Raw genomic sequence first — 25,329 nt, forward strand, 5'->3', positions numbered from 1 at the left:
CTTCCTTTCCAGTAAGCCACCTTATATTAAATAGATCTATATGACTTCAAGATTCACTTTTCCACTTTGGTGCTCTATTCCCTATTGCTTTTATTTTATTTCATTTTTTGTTAGGACATCTCCTCTTATTGTTATCCCATGTCTCTGCTCGTGTTTTTGTCCAATACTCAAAAGGGAGTCCTTTACACTTAGGTCAGTGACCCCAGATAAAAGTCAGGAATGGTCCACCATTTTCACTGTTATTGTTATATTCAGTTCTGCTCTTTAATGTTCCCAAATATTTATTTGATTCTTAAAACTTCAGCTGAAACTGTTTTAGTTCTTTCATACCTGCAGAGTATTGTGTCTCAAGTCTATTCAAATCTTCTGCTTTTTTGTACCTACACCCCATAGCACTATTCTTCACACAAAGGGTCTTGTCAGGTAGTTATATGAATGTTTCTTTCTTGGTTCACTCAAATAAGTCTCTGTTTTCCACTCTGCACCAACTCATGGTAAGTCTACAGTCAAATGACTTCAAATGACATCCCTTCTTTCAGTATTTGCTTTGGTCCCTTCCACTAAGCATTTTAAAAAACAGTCCTGCTCTCTTTCCATTGGTCAGTACGTCTTTTGTCTTTTTCTGGGGCAAGTGGTTAAATTATACAAATTACTCAGGGTTGTTTGCTCAATGATCTTCAAAAGGAAACGGAGAAGAGATAGAACCTACACTTTAGTTGGGTGAATGCTCCCAATTCAGACTCTGTGATTCAGAGTGAGAAAGGTAAAGGAAAAGAAGGAAGAAGACCAGAGTTGTCTTTGTCAGAGAGTGCTGGAACTCATTTTTAAACTTTACTCTAATGTCATTTTCTACTGGAAAAGTCTATTATGTCATGAAGTTCCTCAAGCTTTTTCTCCTCCCTCACAGAAGCTAGGGAAATGGTTCAGATCAGTTTCTTTTTTTATCCAATCTCCTTTTGACTCTTCCAATTAGGATTCACCATACCAACATACTAAAACTCCCTCACTGCTTCAGTAAGACATCTTTTCCAATAGGTAGAATGAAAGAAAGAAAGAAAAAGAGAAAGAAAAGTAGAGACCTTGGACACCTTTGAGAGATATTTCTCTTAAATTCACAGTATTTAGAGCTAGATTGCACTTGGGAGATAATCTAGTCAATCTCATCTCCTATCCCATTTTAAAGAAGAAATTGAAGCCCAGAGAGGAGAAGCAACTTGTCTAAGGCAAAGGCCCAAGAGTCAAACCCAGATTCTTGGAGCCTAGATTGAATGTTCTTACTATTATGCTGCCTTTTAAAAAATTGTTTAAGTAGATGAAGGAACCCATAAGACAATTTCACTTTTAAAAGTAGCCACAGTAATAAAACCCTATTAAACATTATATTGAGGCTATAGTCATAGCCACCATGTCTTTTAGCCATTTTAAAATAGTATAGCCAACACTTGTTATTATGAGTTATATCAGTGGAAGAAAACATTAGATCAGATAACTAACGCCAAAAATTATTTATATTGTTTGTTTTGATAAGTGACATTCATTGCAAAGTTGCAGTCATACCCATGAAGCTGATTTTTTTCTTTTTGCTTCTGGACAGTGTCTATAGTTGTGCTAACTGGGTTTTTTCAGTTTTGTTTTTTTACCAAGTAGTTGAACCATAGACCCCTGATCAAAATGGCTAGAGCACATCAATATTTTTATCCAACTTTCAGGTTTGTTTTGTTTTTTTCAACTAGACCTAAAATTCCATCCACATAAGGACCTTCTGATAGGAACCTCTACTAATACCTACTCTCCACTATCTGGTGGCACTTAGCAATTAAGTGACTTGCCCAGGGTCACATAGGCACTATGTATCAGAGGTGAGACTTGAACCCTCTGGCTCTCTGACTCTGGGACCACTTCTCTATGCCTCTCCATGTTGCCTATCACCCTTTGGATTATAATATATTTTGCTTTACCTATAAAAATAATACCATTAAGATAAAGCATTAATCTAGGTGATTCCTATTATGAAAAAAAAAACAAAGAATTTTGTAGTTGAGAAAAAGACCTTTACTCACAAATACAATCTGGTAATCTTCTCATTAACCATTTGTTTTTAAAAATCAGTGCCTAATCTATTTATTGGTTTATTTGCCTAGGCCCAAGTAGAGTTTCCTAGAGCCTTTTCTTTAAAGGAAAATCCTTTACCAACCTACTTAAAATTTTTAGAGAGGAGGCATTATGGTGATTTCTTAAGATCGCTAATTATTTTTCCCAATATACCTATCTATTCCTTCTGTTTCTTTTCACTGTGGCAAATTGCCTTTCTACCTCAGGCAACTTGGCAAAATCCAGAAGAGTTTAAAACCACACTCTATGTGCACACAGAAGTATGAATCCTCCTTTAGAATTTTCCTCTAATCATAAGGAAATAAATTTCCTGGCAGTTCATCTCTTAGTTGCTCAACTCAGCATACCCCTCTCTTCCCAGCAAAATATATTTCTGAAGGTGTGGCATTATCATACAGTTGCTTTTGTTTTCATTACAGCCTGGCCTCTGACATAAATCCCTTTTAAAGAACACCATTATCTTTTTTTTTTCTTGCTGATTTTAACTTTGTAAAAACACATTAAAATAGAATGCACAAATCAGGGTATATAGTAGTTATTCTACTATGGTTTTTATGACAGTTCTGTCACTAACAAGCCTTAATTTCCACTTCAGTTATATAGCAATGACTCTGGATAAAAATATACTGCCTTGCTCAGTTTATTAGAAGAGATGACTCTAAACTGGAATCATAAGAGCAAGAGACTATGCGTTCACATAACACGTTACAGTACACAAGCATGAGCTTGCTTTCTGTATGAGATATATTCTGAAAAGCTATGTTTTTTATTCCATAAGCATCTCATGGTTTACATCTGGATATTGAACTACATCTTCCCTATAACTTTCTTTTTTTTTTCAACTTGTTTCTTGTATTTATTTACTTAGAATTTATTATTTTTATTTATTTATTTAGTTAGTTAGTTTATTTAATTGATTAATTTAGAGTATTTTTCCAGGATTACAAAAATCATGTTCTTTCCTTCCCCTTACCCCCACTCCCTTCCCATAGCTGATGCACAATTCCAATGGATTCTACATGTATCACCCAATAACTTTCAATACTATTTAAAAGATGTTCTCAATGTTTACTGTGCTTTAGGTTATCTTCGACAGCATTTATTTTTGCCCTAGCAACTTTTTGCATTAAATGTTATTCAAGTGTACATTAAATTACTCATAATGAGAGGAAATTTTATATAATTTTAAGAAATTTGCATATTAAAATATTCTCACATAGTCAAGGTCCATTTCACCAGCATCCTTATAGATTTAATATTTAAAGGTTTAAGCAGCCTCAGTACCAATTATTCCACTGTTCCCAGTATTTTATGGCACTGACTGCTTAGAGGACATAGATATAGATATGCCTATGCTAGTATTATGAAGTGAAAAAAGTACTGAATGTGAAGGTAGAAGTCTGTGTTCAAATCCTAGCTCTGAAACATACTACATATGTCTGTATGTGTGTGTGTGTGTATATACATATACACACACATTTGGGGCAAGTTATTTTCTTCTCTGAGTCCAATTTCCTCATCTATCAAGTGTTAAATTCAATGCTCTCCAAGGCCACATAACTTAATAATAATAGTTGACACTTATATTGCACTTTAAGGTTTCTGAAATGCTTTGCAAGTATTATCTCATTTTATCCTAACAACATCCATAGGAGCTATCATTATCACCATTTTACAGATGAAGAAACTAAGGCAGGCAGAGGTTTTTTTTTTTTTTTTTTTGCCAGGGTCACACTGCTGGTAAGTCTCTAGGGCCAAGTTTAAATCAGGTCTTTTTGATTCCAGATACAGTTCTATATCCACTCTGGCACCTAGCTGCCTTATTTATTAAACACTTAACTATGAATGTAAAGACATCCCTTGTTTTCTTTCAGGAATGGTTCTAGATATAATAAAGGCTTGATGTTGTTGACTTGCATAAATTTAAATGAACTTTTCCTTCTTTCTTTTTTTCTTTTTGAGAGGCAGTGGCAGAGGGTTGTCTCAGTGTCAGGATGAAAGTTCTGTTTCTGGACACTAGAAAGAGTCACTTAACTTCTCACTGCAATATGTATCTTTCTAAGATCCCAGATTCTAGAGCAGTCGCTGATGTACATTGGAACAGGGAGCTTCCTCCCTGGGAGATACGTACCTCAATTAAACCCCGAGTCCACTCCAAAAGAAATGCCCTTGTAACCTGCTTAGTAATTTCAGTGGTGCTTTGAATTTTACTTGTATTATAGCTTCATTGGACAAGGAAGTCCGGAAGTTTGCAAACTTGTGTGATTCATTGAAAGGGTTTGATGGGAGGAGAAAGGGATTAGGAGAGAGGCAAATCCTTCACTCTTTCACTTTTTGGTGAACAATGTATGATTTAAGACTTACACAGGTAAGTCATATTCCCTTGCTAAGATTTATGATGTGAACAAATGTAAAACCATTTAAGAACTTGGGAAAACAAGCAAACTATAAACTATAAATAAGTCATTAAGTGCTATACCTAATTAGTATGTGCACATTGAGGTTGCTGTAATGTGACTTTTAGATAATGCATTTCTAGCATAAATCTATGGCATAAATTTAGCTAAAGGACAGTGCCCACCCTCACCCTCCCCCCGCCATGTGCTAGTGCTTTCCCTTATGAAGCTATCTTCCATTTTATATATGTCTATATACATATATATGGATATCTATATACATACACTCATATATTTGGTTTTTACAAATGGTGAGCTTCTTGAGGGGAGGGATAGAAGGATTTTTATTTTCCTATCTTAGTATTATAAATGCTTAACCCAGTTCCTTGCACAAAGTAAGAGCTTAATGAATACTTGGACACTAATTTACTATGTAATAGGATGATTATAAAGAAATGATTGGTTTCCATAATCCAAAATGTCTATTGTTGTAATTACCATAAAATCACAGTATATATGTATATTGCAAAAGGAAAGTCTCCTTGCCAATTCCATACCAAAATGTGTCCGTTGAATCTAGTCAGATAATATTGGTAATATTTTCCTAATGTAAAGAAATATACTGCTTATAAAAGTTATCATTTGCCAATTCTGATTTGTGTGTGAAGAGGGCCTCCTGAATATTTCTTGCTCCAGACACCCCATAAAACTCTCTGGCATCATCAAATATACCAGTACAGAGTGACCCTGAATTGAGTCACAGACAAGCCACCATGGTTTAGAAAAAAGAGAATTAGTTTGCTATCAAAAGACTGGAAAAGAAAGAAAAGAAGATCATTGAAGCATTTTTTTTTTAAACACAGAGAAGGAAATTCGCAAGAAAACAGATAAGTAGGAGAGCTTATATAGAAATGCTCTCTTGGGGAGTATTTGTTAACATTTCAGAATGAAAGAACAAAAAAACTGGAAAAGCAAACTACCACAAGACTTACTACACAAGAAGTTTAGTGTATACATATGTATATATATATATATATATATATTTTCTATAGAATTTTCTATAGAATTGGAAAAATCAAACCTCTTTTTCTTGGAGAGTTAAGTCATTTTGAAAGTGAGAGTAACCTGTCTGGAACAAGAAGATACGAGTCAAGAACTCTCTAGAACTCATTTTCCAAGTGGGAACCTGCTCATCTAAAAAAGCTCAACTAGTTTATGAACTGCTAGTTAAAAACTGAGGGAAAAATTCAACTCATTCTTCTCCAAAGGGATTCTCTTAAGAATATCATCCTTCAACTATGCCAAGAGCTATAAAACCAGACATATTCCTTGACTGAATAATACTTCTACTAAGTCTGAATCCTAAAGAAATAAAAAAAATGAAAAAGGACCTCTATGTTCAAAAATATTTGTAGTTATATTTCTAGTTATCTTTGTGGTAGCAATGGGGTAGTGGAGAAGGAGCTATGTTTTCTTATCTCTTCTTCTAGGGCAAACTTGTAATTTTATGGGATTTAATTTCATTGTTTTAGGACTTTGCATTTAGATTGTTTCCTCTGTATATATTATTTTCTTGGATTTGCTTACATGTTTTTGCATCAGTTCATATAAGTCTATTCATACTTTTCTAAAGTCTTCCTATACATTGTCTCTTACCACACTATAGTGTTCCATGATATTCATATGCCACAACTTGTTTACCAATTTCCCAGTTGATGCACATGTACATTGTTTTCATCTCTTTATTTTAAAAAGAAAGTACTCTTATGACTATTTTGGTGTTTATTGAAACTTTGACTTCTTTTAAGTACATTCCAAGTAGTAGGAGCTCTAAAAGGATATTTAAATTATTTTCTTAGCATAATTCCAAATTGCTTCCTACAATGGTTGGACCAATTTATACCTCAATAAACAACCATATTAATATCTCTTTCTTTCCCTGTCGCTCTTTCTAGCATTTACAATTCTTATCATTCATCACCTGGTACAATTTGTTGAGTGTAAAGTAAATTCAGAAATTTAAATTAATCAGGCCCTACTAACTTTATTTGATTGATTTATTAGCATTTTTTACTTTAAAATGTCCAGACCTAGACTATGAAACTTTCTGGCTTCTTTCTTATACTTCTAAGGAAAAGGTTGAGATAATACTCCACTTGGAAGACTGTTCAAGCATTTGTCTTAACTTTAGTAGCTGTTATGTGAGTTTGCAAGTATATGGGGTAGGGGGAATAGGATACAGAAAACAGAAGTAGTATTTGAGGCATCAATCTTGGTTGACCAGTTGGACCAGTGTATTTTCCTGTATCTATCTACTAGTAAAGGATGCTAAAGAAAACTAATTAGATTTCTCAAACCTACTAAATTGTGATTTCCTAAACATGCAGTGCTCTGATTTCATTGGTAGCAAGAAAAATGCTTTGCCTACTTCTTCACTGTGACAGTTGTGTGTTGACATTCCCATTTCTGTAATACATTTATGTTGAGCAGTTAACCAGAGAATACAACCAGAATAAGTATATAGTGAAGAGTTCCTGCTCTGATTGCCAGCAGTCTAGCTGTATACATGTACACCAATCATCAACAAGCTTTCTTTATTCACTTCTCTTTAAAACATTGTGTTTGTTTGAAATGATAGAATATGAAGGGGGGGGGGTTCCTACTCTTTTTGGTCTGAAACCTTTCTCCTCTAGCAGCACAGTTGAAAACCTCTGACCTTTTGACCTGCCATCTGTTCATTTCCAGTTTCTTTTGCCTGATTAGTGATAGACAAATAAAGGAGTGGGGGCTTTTTCTTTGAAAGAGCTCTTTGTTCCCTCCCACCCATCCTTCAGTTTGTCTTACAATTCACTTTGTCCTTTTCATTAGGTTGAAGGGTTGTGGGAAAGGAGTTTGTGCTAGAATTCCATTTCTTATTTCAAAATTCTTTAATAATAATTACTTATATTTATATTGCTATATTTTACAAATGAGAAAAATTAAAACTCATGGAGGTTAAATAACTTGCCTGCTATCATCCAGCTAGAAAGCATCTGAATTGGAATTCAAACCCAGCTCTTCTGAGTTCAAGTTCTCAGTTCTATTTGCTTTGCCATGTTACCACTCCATATTTATTTAGTTTCTCTCTGATTTCTGAAACTGTGACTTTGTTGTTTAATATTTGAGTTTTCTCTTACATGCACCCAATGATACATCTTCATGTTTATAGTGGCAAATGAGTCTAGTAAAGCATAATAGCTTTTTCTACAGTGTTTTTTAAAAAAGAGTTTACCAAGTGTTTTATATACATTATCTCACCTGATCCTCCCAATAGCCCTGTGAGATAAGTATTGTTACCTTGATTTTTCAGATGAGAAAACTAAGACTTAACAAGGTAAAGGAACTTATTTTATGTCATATAATTATTGATATCAGCACCATAGTGTAGTAGAAAGAATCTTGAGTTTCAAATCAGGAGATCAGAGTTCAAGTCCCGGGAATATCCTCTCCTTGTTGAGTTGCTCATATAAAATGAGGATGATTACAGTTTTTGTTGCTATGAAAATCAAATAAGATGTGGTACTTGAATGTGGCAAAACATTAATGTACTCTAAGAAACAATGAATGTAGAGAGTGCAGGGATGCTTGGGAAGACATATGAACTGATGCAAAGTAAAATAAACAAAACCAGGAAAAATATACAAAATGATTAAACCAGTGTAAGTGAAAAGAATCCCACCAACAATATCAAAACTGGAACCAAACTCTGTGTAATTATAATGATTAAGCTTGACTAAAGAAGAGATTAGAACATGCTTTCCTTCCTTCTTTCCAGAAGTGGGGCCAGTCAGACATACATAATGTGTTTGATAGTTTGTCAGATGACTTTTCTCTATTTCTTTTACTCTTTGTTTTAAGAGATGTCTCTCATGGTGTGTGAGAGAGGTGGGCTGCATTGGGAATTTAAAAAAATAATTTGAAATATTCATAAAGTTCTTTGCCAATGACAAAGCACTATATACAACTTTGTTATTGTAGTTGTTTATTTTTAAATGAAAGACCCCCTGCTCAGATCCAGGGCTTTTGACCAAATCATAGAGACTGAGAAAAAAAAAAGAAAAAGGGCTATAATTTGATGCCCAAGGCAGTAAGAATCCCACAGCTGCTTGCAACTGCCATTGATATCCTAGACCTATTTAAGAAAAGATTATATCTTGACACTCTGTTAAAAGCATCCTTGATATTAATGTTAAAGGCATGATGGAAGAAACTAGTCCTTGAGTGTGGCCAAGGAAGGAGCATCGACTGAGTGGTCAAAATAATTGAATCCGTAGAGACCAGTAGTGATAACAAGAAGAGAGGGAACAGTAGAGTGAATGAGAGTCCTGCTGGTGTGTGTGAGAGACTGACTGGAATTTGAAAGCCCTGGAACTTGGATTACAGTCTGTAGTGTCTGCAGTGCTACAGGACTCTATGTGAGGGGATCATTTAGGAAAGAGAAGCTGGGCTATATTCTGAATCCTAGTTTTCCTTCACCCAACATGGAGTTAGTTATTCATAGTATTATCCAGTATTACATAGTTAAGCCAGTCTTCAGGAGAGGTGATAAGAAGTCTGGCTTTGTATAGTAACTGAATCAAACAATAAATCAGCAAAATTTTATTAAGCACTAATTGTGGGTCAGATATTGCAGAAAGTAAAAAGTCAAAGAGTTCTTTTCATCTCAGGGATTCCATTCCATTGGGGGAGCCAACACATATGCATATAAACCTATGCAGAACATATACCAACTAATATTGCGATAGAGTGCAGTAGCAGCTAGAGAGACCAGGAAAGGTTACATGTAGAAGACAGAATTTGAACGAAGTCTTTAGGGAAACTAGAGATTCTAAGAGGTAGAAATAAGGAGAAAGAACATTATAGGCATGGGACAGCCTCTCATAAAATATAAGTGTCATGCCATTATAATGGTGAATTATTGTTTTTTAAGCTTCCTATGATCTTCGGGTAAAAAAAAACAAAAAACCTTATGACCAGAGTGGGGAATAGACAGGTGAAGAGAGCAGGACACTTCAAGCATAAACTGTGACTGACCACAGCATGACTCGGAGGGAGAGGTCCTCAACAAAAGAAGTTCCTAAGCCTTGCTAATACTTTCAACATTTCCATTCCATTAGATTTACTGATGATCTGCCCAATTTCTTCTGCATCAGTATGCAAACTATTCCATGCACACAAAACTTTTGGCCTTGAATATTTTATATTCCCAGTGGTAAAGACATTAATCACGACCATGCTATCTTGCTGGAAATCTCAGATTCTGCCTCCCTTTGTGAAGGCACAGATGATTCCTTTTCATTTGACGAACAGGAAGTGAAGCTGAGAACTTTTTGAGCGTTGCACTTTCTTTGGCATTGTACAGGAAAGGGATCTTGGCTCGCCTAAGTCTGTCCAGTTCATTTTTAATTGGAGCTATTTACAGGACAATATCACCTGAAATTTTACTGCAACTTAATTTAAATTCTAATTTTAAAGTAAATTTTACTAATTTTATTGTTGTTATTATTGTTCAGTCATTTTTCAGTAGTGCCTGACACTATGTGACACTATTTGGAGTTTTCTTGGCAAAAAAATATTAGGACACTTTGGCATTTCCTTCTCCAATTTACCTTTTTTTTTAAAACTACAAATTTAAAAGATATTTCACATTCTTTTCTACACTAATATACCTTCTACATGTGCATTATGCCCAACAAATGGGCAGATATTTAAATCCTTTTCATTGCATTATTATAATCCACTTTCCCTATGAGAAAGCTATAATTGTGTTCATGCATTAAAGTTTGAGGAAGAGAATTTTTTAACAAATGGTATAGATTCAGATTCTTAATTGTTTGCATCATGGACCTCTTTGGCAATCTAGTAAATCCTATGGACCTCCTTCTCAGAATGACACTTTAAAATGAACAAAACAAAATACTAAGTTTAGCAAAGGTTAGTAAAAAAGAAATATGCAATAATTTTCCTATTCAGGTTCATAGATCCCTTGAAATCTATCTACAGATGCTCTAAGCTAAGATAAAGAATTACTAGTATAGTAGAAAGATTGTTGGACCAGAATCAGAAAATGGATCCAAGACCTAATCCTGTCATTGCTATTTGACAGTGGGCAAATTCTCTTCCCTTTAATGATCTTCATTTTCCTTCCAAAATGAAATTCAAGTAGACCTTGTCTAAAGTCCTTTCTGAAAAAGACTTATGCAAAAACATTTATAGCTGTGCTCTTTGAGTAGCAAAAAATTGGAAAATGGGGGGTTGTCCATTGTAGAATGGCTCAATAAATTGTGGTATATGTTGGTGATGGAATACTATTGTGCTAAAAGGAATAAAGAACTGGAGAAATTCCATGTGTACTGTAATGGCCTCCAGGAACTTGATGCAGAGTGAAAGGAGAACTGGGAGAACATTGTAAACAGAGACTGATATATTATGGCACAATCGAATGTAATAGACTTTCTTTTTAGCAGCAATGCAATGTCCCAGAACAATCCAGAAGAACTTAGGAGAAAGAATGCTATCCACATCCAAAGAAAGAACTGTGGGAGCAGAAATGCAGAAGAAAAATATGTAATAGATCACATAGTGCGATAGGGCTATGATTAGGGTTTTGATGTTTAAGGATCACTCTACTGCAGGTATGAATAATATGGAAATAGGTTTTGAACAACAGTGAAACTGCTTGTCAGCTTTGGGAGGAGGAGATTATGAATCATATAATCACGGGAAAATATAAATTTAAAAAGGAAAAATAAATTTAATAAAATAAATAAATAAAAATAAAGTCCTTTCTGAATCTAATATTCTGATTCCTAGAGACAAAATATCCTTCAGAAATTATTAAATCCATCCCTCTACCTTTAAATGGCTTCAGCTTTCCTAGTAAACTCTCCACATTATATATTTTCCAACTGGGTACATGTCTTATCCATCATTAGACCGAGAGTAAAGACTGGCATTTTAAACCTCTGTATCCTCAGACCCTAGACATAATACTTCCCATGCAGTAGACTCTGAATTATCATTTATAGAATTAAATTGAGTTAAATTCATTTCATTCTGTAACTTGTATAGAGGAGGAAAGCACTGGATTTGAAGCCAAAAGTCCCTAGATTAAAATCCCAGCTCTGCTCCTTACTGCCTTTATAACCTTGTGCAAATATTTCCACCCCTCTGGATCTTGATTTCTTCAACTATAAAATATTAGCATTGGACTAAGTGATCTCTAAGACTACTTTCCACTTCAAAATGATGATCCTAAAACCTGAAGTAAGATTTAAAATACAAATAGAGAAAGAAACAAAGCTGAATTTTGCTTTTTTTCCCCTCTTAAACAAGGTAAGGAAAAAGAAGAAAAGGTCATTGTATTTCTTCATGAATAGAAAATCAGGACCTGGGTTCAAACAATACTTTTGGTATTGATCAACTAAGTGATGCTGGACAAGTCATTTAAAATCTTTGAATTTCTATTTCTACTTCCTTGGTTATATAATTTCATAAACCTTAAGGTGATATATATATACAGAAATGTAAATTATAATGATGATAATTCTGTGATTTGTCACCACAGTGATTATTTCTGTGGTATTGTAGTCTAGTCAGAATGCTAATTTTTTCATGATGTCAAATTCAGTACATGGATTATACAGTGATTTAGAATAGAAAATTAGAGAATGTTAGAATTGGAAGGGTGTATGAGTGTCCAGTCTTTAGTGGGAGAACTTGCTAAGCCCTTTTCAAGGCTGCCCATCTAATCTACCTGTCACCCAGCTATCTTGACAGATAGACCAACCCAGGTTGAAGCTAACTAATGAGCCCCAAACCTCAGTGAATTAAAGTATTGTCTACCCCAAACTCGTGAAGACTTTCCCCTAGTTGAACTGAGTAGATGAAAATAATTTGTTCCCATGGCATGAAGGCAACAGAAGCAGGTGCTTTGGAGTGTTTGGAGCTTGGTCAGACATCAGGACACTAATTTCATCCACTGCACCCTAGGTCATCACCTAGGCCATCTTGACTTTTGTCCTGCTACCAGACTTTAATAACTCTGGAAGGGAGAGTGAAGATAATGACTTTGTACAACTCTGCCTCACTTAAAACCCAGTTCATTGACATCGAGATCATCATTTGATATCACTGATCCTCTTCAAAAACAAAGGATAAACAACAACAGACTTATTTCAACAGGAAGCTTCCCTCAACTCCTCTTAATTCTAGTGCCTCCTGTTTATCCTATATCTAGCTTGCTTTGTATATACTTGTTGGCATGTTGTCTCCTCCATTACATAGTAAACTCCTTGAAGACAAGGATTGTCTTTTGCCTCCTTTTCAATACTCAGTGCCTAGTATAATGCCTGTACATTACAGTACATTTATTGAATTTAATTTAATTAAACATATTTGCTAAACTCACATTTGCATGTGAGGAAACAGATCCAGACAGATACTCTGAATTACAAAAGACCACTGATTCTGTCATTGGCAGAGCTAGGACCAGGGGGTACTGAGGTTTTGGGAAAAAATACATTCATATGCTATCCTACAAAGTATAGCTGAAAAGAAAACAAGAGTATCTTTAAATTTCCATGTACTAATAATATTTCACTGGGAATTTATCATTTTATAATTTTAAATATAAGAGCTCAAATATTGTCTTTCAGCTACACTGGACAGATCCTCTTTTTGACATTTAGTCACTACATTTGTAAACCCAGTTTGTTTCTTTTTCTTCAAAATAACTGGAGGTTGAACTGAGGTTTCAGATGGGAGCCCACAGCTGTGTATACTGAATATGTAGGAATTGCTTTTCTAAGAAACCACACTAGACAGTTGAGCTAGAGTGATTTGTTCATTAAAGCTATAGATAAGTCTGCTTATGCCCAAGCATATGAGCTAACTATTTACATATAATGAGAAATGAATTATCAGGAGGGCATGGGTATGTCTGGGGATATGTACAGGCAGTGGCAGTTCAGGGGGTAAGAGGTATTATTATTTTCCCAATGCTAAGAGTTCATGTAAAGAAAAGAAATGGCCTAAATTATAAAATCAACATTTTCTGATTTCCTTCAATTCAGAATGTCACAGCTAACGTGCCTTAGTGGGATTCTCAAACTGACTCAAAGAACAGCAGAACAATTTCTATCAGAGTTGAGAATAAAGAGCGAACCCTCAAATAAGTATTGATTGACTTAGTGTGTATATCCTATAGTATCTGCTCACATACCTGTTTATGACTTATACTATACCCATTCCGCATTATTTTTATTACCTACATATCACAAAAAGGCATGATATGATGTTCTTCACAAATCCAGTTGGTATGTCTGTTGCCTCTTAAATACAGTGCGTTTCATTAGATTTTCTAACACCTCTTTATGTAGTAGATAGGGAGTTGGTTTTGGAGTCCAGACATTCTAGATTCAAGTTCTACCTCCAAAGCATACTCTTTCTTTGATCCTAGAAAAATCACTTAACCTCCTTGGGTCCCAAGAAAATCTCAAAGATTTTAAGATCCGCTAGGCAGATACCAATCTGTATTGATAGACTAAGTACCTTGCCAGTAGCTACTGACACTAATGAACTCATTAAATCTAGTCAAAAAGCAAAAATAACTGAGCAGCCACAATGACACCAAAATTCTTCCCTGGTGTTTCATCATAGCATAAAAGAGAGCCCTGTGTCCTTAGAGATTGTTCCTTCTGAGCATAGGCTGGAAAGGTTTAGAGACAGGTCTTTCTTGGCAAAAGATTGTGTCTGTTGATCAAAGATCAATTTAGCTAATGACAGAAAGTTTTGCTAACAGAAGATGTTGGATAGAGTGATCCTTGAGACAGATAATAATATAAAACAACACTCCGATTGGTATGTAGGTTCAAGTTCTGTCTCTAAAGGATACTGTATGATCTCCAACAAGTCACATAGCCCCTTAGAGCCCCAAAGACACAAAGACATCATTTCACAGGATACTGTCATCTCATCTGGTAATAATTGGGATAAGTATAAACAGAATGGCAAGAAGATAATTGCCACTCATCTGCTAGCATATATTTCTGAGAAAGAAATAGAGAATTTTTATGGAGAATATGACAAAATCCTCCAAATTTCATCAATCTATGCACCTTAGTACTCAGTATATTCATTGTTAACAGGAGGCACAGGGAAGTATGGTTCCCTGAAAGTGATAGAAAATGTAGCTTCAGAACAAAAAATGAAAGAAGCAAAAGGGTTGAAGGTTATTCAGAAATCTCATACCTGTATATCATAAAATTTTTCTCTTACATCAAATAAAAAAACATTTGTTAAATGCCTACTATTAAACACTAAGAATTCAAAGAAAAAACAAAAACTAACAGTCTCTGCTCTCAAGGAGCTCAAAATCTAATGGGAGAGGCAATATGCTGACAACTATGTGTAAAGATAAGAGATGGTATCAAAGAGGAGGTACTAAGTTTAAGGAGGACTGGGAAAAGCTCCTTGTAGAAAGTGAGACTGAAGCTATGACTTGAAGGAAACCAAAGAAGCCAGGAAGTGGAGGTGTGGAAAGTGAGGAAGTTCCAGGCCTGTGGGATGTCCATTGCAACTACTCAGAGTTGGATAGTGGGATATCCTGTGGTAGGCACAGCAAAGAGGACGTGTCACTGAATTGTGGAATAATTAAAGAGACATAAAGTGTAAGAAGACTAGAAAGGTAGTGAGGGGCTGGTGTATGAGTTTTAAAAGCCAACTAGAATGTTTTATATTGGATCCTAGGGCTTATTGGGGATGGGCTGAGAATGTTAATACTGCATGGGGTAAGCAGCAAATGTTATAAAAATTAAATTGACTATACATCTTTTTTTTTAAAGTTTTAGACTTGTGATTCTACTGGTAGAGGAAATTTCTTATGAGAAAATTCCTCTCACCAATGCAAATATTCACTTGCAGAAACTGAGAGGCTGAGCCCAAGTCTTCTTAATTCTGAGACTAGATCTCTATCCACTATGCCATACTAATGCTCAAAATGAGTCAATTTTAAAAGACAGAAATTGACTTTTTAGGTAGTAGGGAAGTCACTTCAGAATCAGCTGCCTACTATAGTTCAATCATTACCAATTAAAGCCAAAGTCAAAATTAGTGCCATTGGAAGAAAGTATAAAGTTGAGAACACATTTTATGTGATTACAATAGTTCCCATGCAGCCTCAGCACCCAACATAGTTCTAATAAATACTTGTTGAATTAAATCTAAACAAGCTAAGTGCCAAAAAATGAGAATTGTATAAACCTAAGATGTTAGTTCAGAATATCTCCATGTTTAGACATTTGTCCAATGTGAAATGATCCTTCCATTAAAGTGCTAAACCCCCACAGAAACTGCCTCAAAACTCAGTCACTTGATCTTGGCATACGGAAATATAGCAGCCAAAGGCTGTTTTAAAGTACATACTCATTTGTAAAACATCACAGAAGAAGATTATGTAAAATGGTAAGTCATGTTGCTTAAAAAAACTATTAAAAGGATGTTGAGAGGAAAAAGACTTCAAAAAAATGTGTAGTAGGAGGCATTAGTTGACTTAGTGGATTGAGAGCCAGGACTAAAAATGGGAGGTCCTGGGTTCAAATGTGGGTCTCAGACCCTTCCTAGCTGTGTGACTCTGGGCAAGTCACTTAACCCCTACTATCTAGCCCTCATCACTCTTCTGCCTTGGAACTCATACACGGTATAGACTCAAGGTGAAAGGAAAGGGTTAAAAATAAAGTGTGGTGTTCTATTTACTACTGGCCCACTAATGATGACCCGCTCAGTAAGAAGCATTGAGAGTCCACATGGTCATGTTATCCTGAGCTAGGACCACAGAACACAACTTGGCAGAATAAGACAAAGCCTTGAGGAATTGGGTTGTTTGGGAAATATTCAACTTTTTGGTACCCTCTGCATGTTGGCTTCCTAACCTTAATTGGGTTCCTTTGACTCTGAATCTCTGCACTCATCTGTTTCAAACCTTGAAGCTCTAAACTTGGTATATAACCAAGTCTGAACCCAGTCTGGCTTTTTAAGATTTCCCCTCTTCTCCTTTCATCTTTGATCCCATCAGCTTGCTCTTCCTTCATCCTTTTATAATCACTCTTATTCCAGCATTATGTTTTCCCTAACACTGGCATATCAGTCCTATTCTGGATTCAGCACAACAGTTTGCAAATAAAAGTAGAAGGACAATGACTTCATGAGGGATAGAACAGATCTTCTCTTGCTTCCATAATAACCTGTTCTCAACAATAATGATAAGGAAATCCCACTACATATGGCAATGAAATTCAATATCAATTTAGAATACACACTCATTTGTAAAAATCTTAGAAAAAAGACTTGTAGAAGAAAGAATATTATCATCTCATGAAATGTTGAAAAGCAGTAGAGAAAAAAACAAGTTTGTTTTTTTTTTTTAAGTTAAGAGATACAACTAAACAAAGTGATACCAAGGGCATTTAAAGATGAAATTAGAATGACAACAAAGAGATGAAAAGTAGAAAATAATATTTTCATGACTCATATTTTTCCACAACCAAAGAAAGTAGAATTATCACATTTAGACTCCTCTTACCTACAGTCCTAGATTTGTTGCTGAAGAAAATGAAAATGGGACTGAAAAGAACAAAAAGGGGATAGATAACAAAAGGACTAAACCAAGTGTACATGGAAGAGATCCAGGCTTGAAGATTTTCAGTACTAAGAGACTGAATCTCAAAATAAAATTTCATTTTCTACTTTTCTTCAGCAACTCTGCTCAATTTGTATTCAACAAACATTATGACAAATACCCACAGAATAAGTTCATACTTAATGCCTTCCCATCCCCCTTCATTATCTTTCCTTTCTGATTGAAAGATTGGAGATGGAAGCAAAAAATTCCTCCAAAAGCCTTCCTTTATAAAGGGCTCAGGATTTTCCAGAACTCTCAGTTCTGCTTGATTTGGACTTCCAAATACCATGTTTCCATACTGTGTACCCTCCGGTTGCCCCCTCACTTTTCAGCTTTCTTTTGTATGTTGCCGTCTCCCATTAGACTGAAAACTTTTTGAGGGCAGTGATTGTCTTTCTTTTTCTTATTTGTATCCCCAACACTTAGTGCAGTTCCTGGTAGATATTTAATAATGTTTATTTAATTGAATTGAGTTGAAATACATGAAAAAAGGGAGAATGTTACAGGCACAAAAAACTTAAAACATTATTTTGAAAAAAGAATATCAGCAACTGCTGACTCATATTCAGAGTTTCCCATTTATACTAGTTTTTAAGGAGTTTTCATTAAAGATGTCTTAATGAGGGTATTAAAGGTTACCTAGAGGCCTGGGTCTGTATTCGGGAAGCTTGAGTTCAAACTGAGATTCAGACATTGACTAGCTATGAGACCTTGGATAAGCCATTTAACCTCTATTTGCCTCAGTTTACTGAACTGTAAAATGGGGATCCTAACAACACTTAACCTTACAAGGTTGTTGTGAGGATTAAATGATATAATATTTGTGAAGCATTTTAGCATAGTTCCTGCCACATGGTAGGTGATATATAAATAAATGTTTACTCATTTTCCCCTTTTCCTTCCCTTTTGCAAGCAGTATTCCACAGAAGACCACATTTTTTCATTGGACCACTGCCTGAAATGAATAGAGAGTACAAGATCCCTCAGTGCTCATTGTTACTATAATAAAATTTAGTTGATAAGGCAAACCGCCTCCTCAAAAGCTTTCCTCCCACTATATGTCTCCCATAAGCATATTAGAATCATATAAAATAGCTTGAAAGATGTAGCAATGCAAATATTTTATTCCATATTCTTCTGATAGTTAATATCGAGTGTTATGGAAATATCCATGGATGTGCTGTTGAAACTATCAACACAGAGACCTAGGAGGCAAAAGCAAAGCAAAAATATATGCTTTACCAAAGGCCCATAGTTCTTAATTAACTCTGAGCCAGGAACAGAGATTTCCTAAAGCTTATGTAGTTTCTAATTATATCAGAGAGAGGAGGAAAACAATTCAATTTTTGGATTTACAGTCACTGGAAGGAGACAAGAATTCACAGCTGCCCAAGAGGAAAAATCAAGGTTTACCTTTGGCAAATGCACTTGTAAGATTTACATTTCAAGGATAGTCTTGTGAAATTTACATTTCAAAGATAGACTTGGAAAGTCTATAGCTGGCTAATTGAGGGAAAAGGAGGTTTATACACTAAAAAATAACTGAAAAAAAAGAGAAATTCAAGTTAAAGTTGTTTGCAGATTTTTCAATAAACACAGAAAAGCAGGTCATCTGGGATTTACAACCACAAGTGTGTATCATAAACTTCTTTACCCCCATCCAGTTTCTTACATAGGTTAAAGAATAATTGGGAGTCTCAGCTGGTGTAATGTACCATAAGGAAAGCCTTGGTTTTGTGGTGACTTCCTTCACAATTAAAGGGTGTTTTACCTCTATTATGGAGGAAATTCATTACAAAGTACATGTTGATGGGTGATTCCCTATAGATAGTGAAATTCTCCCGGATGTTCCTCTTTGTGGATGATGGTTCATTGTATCAAGCCAAAGACCATTGCTGAGTCTCTGAAATAAAATCCATAATCACTATAAAGAGCTTGGGCTAACTATCCACTCAGGAAAAAAGCCTGTGGATGAAACACGCAAAAGTGTTTTGTCAATACTGTGATGTATATAGAGTTGGAAAGGTGACTATAGAACTTTTCTATTAGTCCATAAGTTCTTGTATGACACAAGAACGTCTTTATGGAACCAAAGCCTCCCTTTTAACCTCAGTATTCTTCTAATGATGACTATGAGCCATGGAATACTACAGACTCTTGCAAAAATTTATTTTTCATATATTGTATTAGTTCTTATATATTAAGGAAAATTACTGTGGATTACTGTGCCCGTGATCTGGATCAGAAATAGCATCTGGTCTACCATTTTTTTTGCATTTTCCTTGTCCTTGGGAATTCCAAAGAATGTCTTCCTTATTAACACAATTTGGATGACAAATGAAGAAATGAGGGTTCTTTTCCTTTGGATTTGATGGTCCACCTGTCATTTTGGGGAAAGGCTGAGCATCTGATGGGCCACTGTTTAATTAACTATCACCAGTTGAAGATGTCTTAAGATGTTCAAGGGAGGAGCTGAAAATGGCTGCTAAAAATCTATTTATCATACTACCTGAGGAAGCTCAGGTATTCCATGCTCATGAGAGATAGCCATGAAGACTGATATCACTTTATCAGTTATGATGCTCACCTAACCAATAAATCTGATAAAATCAAGAAACCTAAATTCTTACCCAAAAATCAGTCTCTACCTAATTTTAAGCATAATATCTGAAGACTTGGAGTTGAAGATTATTCAAAAGGTGAGAAGCCATGGGTTGATATGAGCAAGCTGCAAAACATTTTTTAAAAAGTAGAAGGAAATATTCAAGAGGAATGCTATAAGAAGGTCATCAAACATATGTAGGATTAGAAAAAATGTCGGGGTTAGGCACATAGTAAGAGGAATAACTGGATAAGCTGTATGCTTCATTGGTATTCAGGCATCATGTAGACAATGCCAGAAATGTCTTGAGCATATTGTGAACACTCTCAAAGGTGAATTTATAGGAAGGCACAGACAAGATTTTAATTATCATGATGCGATGGGTTGCAATCTGAATTGTAGGAGGGAATGCCCATGTGATAAGGCCACAGATGCACTGAAATTTTAGAGTGCTTTTCTTAATGATGCAAGGCAACCAAAAGATGCAGGATGACAAATAAGAATAATGACTAACATTTGCCTATTACTTTAAGGGTTGCAAATCCCATCATATTTATTATCACATTTGATCCTCTTAACAAGTGTCTTGCCTAGGGTTGTACGGTGTGATAGAAACAATTTCTCCATGTAGGTTTTACTAGCTTTGTCCTAATTGAAGGAATATAAAGATACTGAACAGATAGTAGATCTTTTCCTTAAAAAGTATTACTGCTTCATTTTGAAATTTGATTGTCTGAGGCAGACTCAAAAAGAAATCTCTGCAGCATTAACTTAGAAAACCAAAAATTAAAGTTATCTATATTCTATTTTTATTTAGTTTAACATTTCCCATTTACATTTTAATCTAATTTTGGCCCGTCTTCTGGATTTTTGTCCAAATGTGGCCTGAGGGGAGTAGGTTTGACACCTCTAGAAGAGAATTGGCTCAAATTTTACTGTCTCTCATTTTTCCATGTGAATACAAAAGGCCACAAGGAACTCTAGCTCCCTCTCAGATTTCTGACCATGGACAGACATCATGGCCAACACTAGGAAACGGTGGTCAGACAAATCAGTGTAGTGCACTCACTGAAATCTTCTTGTTGAAAATGCTTCCTCTGCAATTACTAAATAAGCCTCTTTTTGATAATTGTTGAATAACTTATAACTATATCATTTTGTTCTGTCAGACATAAAATTGCCAGTGCACTGACATGAGTTGGGTCCAGCCCATTAACCCATGGCTAGGAAGTATCTGAGATAGGATTTGAACTCAGATCTTCCTGACTCCAAATCCACTGAGCTGTCTCAATAATGACTTGCTCATGTGAAATTAGCTGCACACAAAATATCACAGGAGACATGTTTGGCCAGAAGAGGAGGTGGACTGATCTTGCAGTGAGAGTAAGGACTAATAGATGAACTCCCTGATTACTACCCTGAAACCCAAAAAAAGATTAAAATATGGGCCCCAACATTTTTGGTAGATCTGCTATGAAGTCTAAATAAAAGGACATGGATAGGAATTATATAGCATGAGAAGCCTTGGGTTGTTAACTGTACTGGTTGAAGGACAAGACCAGAGACCAGTTGCAGTATTGAAATACATATAATAGAGCAATGAAAATTGCCTAAAATTCAATACTGGCATAACATCACTTCTATTGAGAGCTAAAGGGGAAACATTCAGAATTGCACTTTTTTATAAACAGAGATTGAATTGGCTTAAATAGAAATGGAAGTCATCATGTAGGTTCAGAGAAATCAATTCTGATATCTAGTAAAACTTTCTCTAGAAATAGGGGTAGATCTGAGATCCTGCCTGCTCAGGAGCAAATTGACCTGGATAATTTCTAGACATCTTCCCTATAAGAAGCTTCTCAATTTGTGCCACTCATAATTCCTAAAAATAATAAAATAACCCTAAAAATCAAGAAAGAATCACTATAAAGGAAAAATTTGCAAAATCCTGGCAGTCGTAATAACTCAGTAAAAAATCTCTAATGAATGTAGGCAAGCAAAGAAATATGGTATTTAAAAAAACTGCTCAAATAATGAATGAAGGAGCCAATGTTTTAATTCAAGAGTTTTTTAAATAAATTGTTGGGTTATTTGGAACTTTTCACACATACAGGAATATCCCTGGGGAATGAATAATTCTATGCTTTTCCCATTTCATTTGGTTGCCTTGAGATCCTGTTGTGGAGATTACAGGACTAGAAAATAACAGGAACATCCTGTTGACAAAAATAAATTCCTTAAGGTAAAATATTGATGCAAGTGAATTTAATGTGTGTGGGGGAAGAGGAGGAGGGGAAGGAGTAGTGCCTGAGTTGCTGGGGAGTGACAAATGATTGCATGTGTTTTAGGGTTCCTTGCTGATATGATAGCAATAGTATATTTTAAGTATATTTATCTCAAAATCAAAAGTTTAGAGCAGGAACCTTTGGGGCCTTCTGGCCTAGCTCCTTTGTTTTACAAATTTGGAAATGGACCTAGGAACATTGTCTCCTAAAAAATGCAACTTATTCTTTTGTTTGTATTTTTATATACAGCAGTGATTTTAAATTTGCAGTTTGGATTTCTTATTTGTTTGCTTGTTTTGTGGCCTTTTTTGTCCTGGAGCAGGCCAAGAATCACTGAATGCAGAAGTTCTTAACCTTCATAGACTTTTGGATATATTTCATTGGGGACATAAACTTGGATAGTAGAAATATAACATTTATTTTCACTAACCTCAAATTGAAATTTTGCATTTCCTTCAATTATGAATGTAGGTAAAAGAAATTATACTGAGGATCTATAGACCACCAGACTGGCAGAGGGATCTAGGACATAAAAATGGTTAAGAATGCCTGTTTTAGGGAACTCTTAGTGAGGAAACTTCTAAGAATACAGGATAAACACTCTACAATTTATGGTCATTTGCCTGAGCCACTAAGAGACTCTTGACTCCCTCACGGTTGTACAGGCTGTATGTGCCAAAGGTGGTACTTGATTCCAGATGGCTATGACTCCAAAGCCAACTCTCTCACCAGCCTGGCTCTCAAGCTGTTAGGTACTTTGGCAAACTGATCCTTAACTGGAATAAGTATTCCTTGACTTTCTTGGAATGGTGCAGTTCCAGTTTCGATCCTCTAAGTATTACAAAGCTTTGGTATTCTTTTCTATGGTACTATATTCAGTAGCCAATTTGGCCACATGGACTTCCTATAAAATGCAGAATGCAGAATGAAAAAGTACATCTTGAGCATGAGACTGGAGCTCATTAGCAGAATTTGAACTCTTAAAGTGGATATTTCTCCAGTCTGGAAGCCAACACCTCATTAAAGCACTGGACCAGAAAGCAATTGATATGTGGATCCTGGTCCTAGCTTTGTTACTAGCCAGAGGTATAATCTCAGCCAAATCATTCATCAACATTCACTAAACCTTTCCTGTGAACTTGATGTGTGAAGATACACTATGTTGGATGCTGAGGCTTATGTAATAATAAATCAAACTCTCAAAAGAAGACATCATTTGTTGGGTATCAATGGAGGGACAAAGAAGTAGGTTGAGAAGGGAGCTTTTTTGATGAGACCTTGTAGGGAAAGTGAAAAAGAATTAGTGAACATGAATAAGGGGATTGTTACCAATAGTAGTGGACCATCAGATGAGTAGCATGAATGTAAAGTACAATAGCTCTCCAAGTCTAGAGAAAGAACTGTGGGAGTAGAAATTCAGAAGAAAATATATGACTTATGACTAGTATATATGGGTATATTTTTTGAAGTTTGAGTTTTAAAAGATAATCTATTACAAAAATGAATAATAAGGAAATAAAAGAATAAAGTATGATAGCTCAGATTAGGAAAATAGAAAGTTATTTTAGTTTGTCCATCTGTAAAATATGGGACTTGAACAGAATGATCTGTAAATGCATATCTCCTATTATTATATTGTTATTATGAAGAAAGATCACAATGTCTTTTTCCTTTTTCTGTTTTTGTCTCTCTTTTTGTTTCTCTGTCTCTGTCTCTCTCCCCTCCTTTCCTTCTTTTCTTCTTTCCCTCCTTCCTTACCTTCCACAACTTCAGGAAAAAATATCCATGGGGAAAGAGAAACTTTCAATGAATTATTACTGATGTGACACCTTGAACCCTTTCCTTGTAGGCAAAAAAGGAGGGGGAGGTATCTGAGGAAAGTGATTTTTCTCTAGAGAGGCTCACAAATTAACTAAAGATTTTTGTCCAAAGGTGATACCTTTGACTAGACAAGATTTCTATGGGGTGATACAACCATGAGTCAACTCATGGTCTTGATCAGGACCTATATCCATGGGAATAATCCAGAACTTAACTGGCAGAATTCCTTATGTCTTAGACTGTACCAATGTATGTTTGCCAAGCACATGTAGATAATATGAGGATAATAGGATAGGATAGGATAGGATAGGATAGGATAGGATAGGATAGGATAGTACAGGATAGATGGAAGGAAGGAAAGAAGGAAGGAAGGAAGGAAGGAAGGAAGGAAGGAAGGAAGGAAGGAAGGAAGGAAGGAAGGAAGAAAAGAAGGAAGAAACGAAGGAACGAAGGAAGGAAGGAAGATTTTATGTCAAATGTAAATTATGCAAAGAAATGGTAAAAACTGTACTACAAATCAATGCAGACTTTAAAATTTGAACATCTATAAAATAATTAGTAGGGGATGATCTGGTGGCAAGAATTAGATACCAAAAACTTCTCGGAATTACAGGCCTTAAAAATATCCAGGAAAATTCCATCAAAAAATATCCTGGACTCTGAACACTACCATATACCAAACTGTTGCTGTGATCACCTGGCCATGGCATCTATCCATAAAAAATTTAAAATACTCTTCATCTCCAAGCTATATGGGACAAAGGAGAATCCTTCAAAATATAGCTACACAGTGAAGATACTTGTGGCGATAGGATGAGGTACATCTATTATCTTACTAGAGTTGTACCAATTATGCTTTTAAGGAACCTACAAATGGTGCCCTTACAGCAGAAGTGCCGCGTACTAAACTATCTGAGGCTGGAGGCTATTGAATAGAAAAAGATCAAAGACAGATCTGTAGGGACTTCACTAGATACATCTATAGAGGCTGATATCACTTAAAGCCACACACAAATATTGCCATTTAAACTTTTTTTCCAATTTGTAGACAAATATATGATGAATATTTTGTCAAATTCTCAACAAAATACAGGTATGCTGAATATCTGACATTCCCCCAATCAATTAACCTAGTAACTTTCCAAAAAGAAAAGAAATAAAATTAGTGTGGCACACCCTATTGTAAGTGGAGCCATGCTGCATTTTAGAGATCATGATTTTGTTTCTAACTACTCACCAACTTTCTCTTTATTTATGCCTTCTAAGAATTTTGTCAAGAATAGAAATTACGTTCACTCTGGTCACTAGTTTGATGAATTAACCTTCTTCCTTTTTTATGAAAGTTAGGATGATTTTAATCTCTGATTCTGTGAAATCTTCGCCTTCTCCATATAG

General features: G+C 35.4%; 1 protein-coding gene across 1 annotated transcript in view; it reads left to right on the plus strand.

Annotated features, from left to right (window-relative positions):
* ADGRV1 (adhesion G protein-coupled receptor V1) overlaps positions 1 to 25,329 on the plus strand; it is a 778,411-nt gene that overhangs the window by 571,170 nt on the left and 181,912 nt on the right. The gene's annotated exons all lie outside the window — the stretch shown is intronic.

The sequence above is a fragment of the Monodelphis domestica genome, chromosome 3, assembly GCF_027887165.1.
Source record: "Monodelphis domestica isolate mMonDom1 chromosome 3, mMonDom1.pri, whole genome shotgun sequence".
In the NCBI taxonomy this organism is placed as follows: Eukaryota; Metazoa; Chordata; class Mammalia; order Didelphimorphia; family Didelphidae; genus Monodelphis; species Monodelphis domestica.